The sequence below is a fragment of the Erithacus rubecula genome, assembly GCF_903797595.1.
Source record: "Erithacus rubecula genome assembly, chromosome: 10".
NCBI lineage: Eukaryota > Metazoa > Chordata > Aves > Passeriformes > Muscicapidae > Erithacus > Erithacus rubecula.
In genome coordinates this window covers 6,847,357-6,851,192 of record NC_136662.1, presented here as the reverse complement: position 1 = coordinate 6,851,192, position 3,836 = coordinate 6,847,357, and positions in this window count along the sequence as shown.

Here is a 3,836-nt window from a genome sequence, read left to right as displayed (position 1 = left end):
GATGCCAGCATGTGGTGTCTGAAGTTAGGGGAGCTATGAAGTTGAGTTGAAGTTGAGCGCTGTCAACACCAGCAGTGTTGGCCTCTTGCCATTCTCACAGTGCCTTTGTGGCCATGTGTAACCTCCACTGCCCTAAGCAGGGATTAAGGACCCCCAGAGGGGCTGCAAGAGACCCCAGCACATCAGCACACAGCACATGGGCTGTGGGAATAACCATAGAGAGCTGTGGAGGAACAGTGGCCTGTGTGCCAAGTGCAGCCACCTCTCACAGCAGGAGCTACAGGGGCACGGAGAGCCTGGAGTTTATGGAAAGCAGTGGATGTGGAGGAATAGGCTGTAGGACAAATGTGCTGCCTTGGACATGCCTCAGTGTTGAGCAGGTGGGGGGGAAGCTTCCTGAGGATGCTCAGCTGTGGGGATGCTCATGGGAACTTCAGCCAAGTGCTTTAAAATGAAATGTATGCTTGTTTCCTGTATGGGAAGAGCTGTGCCATAAGGAAATGGGCAGTGCTTTGAATGCAGAGGGCTGGTGTCTAAGCTAACTTTTCTGGTGCCAGAAAAGGAGGAGAATGAGGCTGAGGAAGGGGAATGAAGCTGAAGGATTTGTGTATCTTAGTATTGTTTTCGGCAATAATTGTCTTTGAAGTACTTTAAGTGAAGTCATTGAAAAATGTATGAATAAATAATAGGAGAAAATATTTACATTTTGGAAAAATACTTTTGGACTAAGTTTTTAAGCTTTCACCTTAGTGTGTTTGGCTCTGTAGTCCCAAAGAACAACTAAGTAGCTATCATTAATTTTTATTTCCCTTTTACTGTGTGATTTTCATGGTTTGTCAGGGTTTGGGGCAGTAGTCTGAAGTGATGGGCACCTTTTCTCATGCAGCTTGAGCCTGAGCCTGGGTGACAAGTGCTCTTGGTCTTCAGCTCTGCTGCCTTCTGTGACAGTCTCCATGTCTTGCAAGGTCTGTTAAGAGAGAGGGAGAAAAACGTTGTTTGTCCCTCAAACCAGAGGCAAGCAAATACCAATATACCTGAAAATCTAAAAGAGGGAGGTTCATATGCACCATTCAGTGTTACTGATATGACTGAGAGTCCCTATCCACACTCTGGTTTCTGCTTTTGTTTATGGTAGAGGAGTGACAACAAAATCACTGGGGCTGAAGTTTTCCTTTGTGGATTTGCTTGGGTACAGTTTTTCCTAAAGATTTTTGAGGAAGGCACTTCCTTCTTGTTTTTCTTCAGTTTATTTGTAAGCATTTTTTTTCTTCTTTTTCTCTCCCCCCTCCCCAGATGTGTGTACCCTGGCACAATGATCCACACTGTGGGTGAGGATGTATTAGGTAGTGGACTGTGAAATAGATTCTTAGCTATATCAATATTTATGTGATGACCTTCTGTCCCTAGTGAACCCTTATTTCTGAGAAATTAAAAAGAAAGAAACAAACAACCCTTCTGCCCCCCAACAATGAAAACCCCACCCAAACTCATACAATGTAAATAAGTTGAAAACCCCCCAAAACTTCTACTGAGGGCTTTCTGGCTGTTGCTATGTTTTGGAGTAATATATTGTCCAAGATACAGCCCTGCCATGATGTATTAAACTAATATATCATAAGAGTGTCATGGCTTTGATGATGTATTAATGGAACACATCGTTAAGGTGCCATAGCTCTTATGATGCATTACTCCAAACATGGGTTAGCATACAGGCATGTGTGTGTATGAAGTGATGTTTCTCTACTTAAAAGTTCATGTGCAAGAAAAGTTAGGAAGACCTGAAAGTCAGGAGCTTCTGAAGAGAGGGGTTGAGCTGGGCAGGACCAAAACTCAGGCTAGAGTTGTATACTTGTAAAATCTCTGAATGGACAGAAAACATGGGGAGGGAAGAAGAAATTGCCTTTACTAATGCAATAATGAATTTTCATTCCCTTTTAAAGAGTACAGTGATATGTGCTGTATTGCATGGACAAGTCCAGCATTTTTCAAAAATATCTTGACAAGTTCTTTTCTGGGTATCTTTTTTCAATTTGCTATCATGTTTTCTGGGAAAATTAGTTTGAATAGGTTTTATGCAGATATATATATTTTGGTTTCAGAAAAGAAAGTAAGGTAAGTTCTGGTAAGCAGTCTTTTAACAAAGTTTGTTTTTACCACATTTCCAGACATAGCTAGCTTCGGACAAGCTTTGGAGAAGCAAACTAATAAATCTTCCTCACCCTGAAAATTATATCAATCTTGAACAAAAGGCATTATAAAGCACATTGAATACTGATGATGATATTTGCCTCCTTGTTCCCTAGCTAAAAAAACAGTTTGCAGTGTGTCAGGGAACAGAAAGCAAATAAACTCTGTTATGTGAATGGACTCTGGAAATAAACTTCTGTATAATAAAGTGAATTGACTGCCCTGAGTCATTCTCAGCTCTTTGTTTACTCTCATTGGTTTGCTTTAATGAATTACATTGTTTGCATTTCTGTTGTGATTTTGCAGGGCTTCTCATTAAGCCTTTCCTTTTATCTTTTCCACTCTTACAACAGGTGTGCTAACTACCTTTTAGCATCCTGGCTGTAAAATGAGAAAGATTTCCATCAGCCATGTCTTGGTGGTTGTACCCATTCTCTGCAGGCCATGTAAGTGCTGCTTGTAAACAGCCTGGGCTGGGGCACAGAGATTTTTTTGTAGTTCCAGAGGCAGATGGTGCCTAGGGAATGAGGCATGGCAGAGGAATGAAACTCAGGGGTTTTGTTTCTGGGGAAGTTCACATCCTTAAGATCAGTTCTGTAACGCAAGCTCAGTTTCTTGGAAAAGGCCCTGCTTAGTTTTACGTTAATAAAAGATGTGTATTTGGCTTCATGTCAGAAACAGGAATTCAGCCACTTTGAAAAACCTTTGAAGACTGTTACAGCTGTAATTGGTGTGTTTTGTCTTGGGTGGAGAATTTGAAAGGTTTATTTCGAGAATGTACATTCTTAAGGGCAGGAACTGTTACTCATCTGTGTTTGGAAAGCAGCACCAACAGTCTGGATAACAATGATACTACAGAAGGTTAAAAGAACAATTAAAACTTGGAAATAATGACCTAAGGGAGGAACACTTAACTTAGCATGCTGTGTGTTTGGGGAAATCCGAGGGGAGAGAGAGAGAGTGAGAGAGTTGTCAGAGAGACTGATACTCTCAGAAGAAATATATTGAAATCTCTGCTTACATTTCATAGAAATGATATCAAATAACTTGAAGAAAAATCCTTTGAAACAGAAAGAGGGAATTTGTCCTCATTTGTGTTTTCTCCCAGGAGAGCTTGCCCTGTTTTCTGGTTCTTTCCTTTCTGAGTACCTTGGGACAGGGGGAGTCTGTCAAAGCCACCCTTTATTATGTGCAGGGAGATGCACACAAAAACTGCCAGGTAAATCCAGCTTCCCAAGGCTGCTCTTCCAGAGCCAACCAGTGTCCCTCCAGGTGGATACACCTCAGGTGTCACACCCTGACACCACTTAGCAGCTATTTTTTGTTTGCTGCAGGTTTGAATGTTACTGAGGCAGTGTTTCTGGAACAGTGCAGGATGTAGGTCAGCCTTGGCCATGTCCTACAGGTGGGAGGATCAAAGCAACATGTGCTGGGCATTTTCAGGGATTATAGTTTGTGACTGAAAAGAATGATGAATTCCTGGGTTGTGTGCTCTGGATTTCCAGAAAACAACTCTCATACAAGCTGAACTACATACCTGCACTTCAAATACCTCATGAATGACAGACCTATTGAAAAAAGAACAGAATATTATACATATGTATACACAGTCATAATTTATACATACAAAATAATAGTAATAATAATAT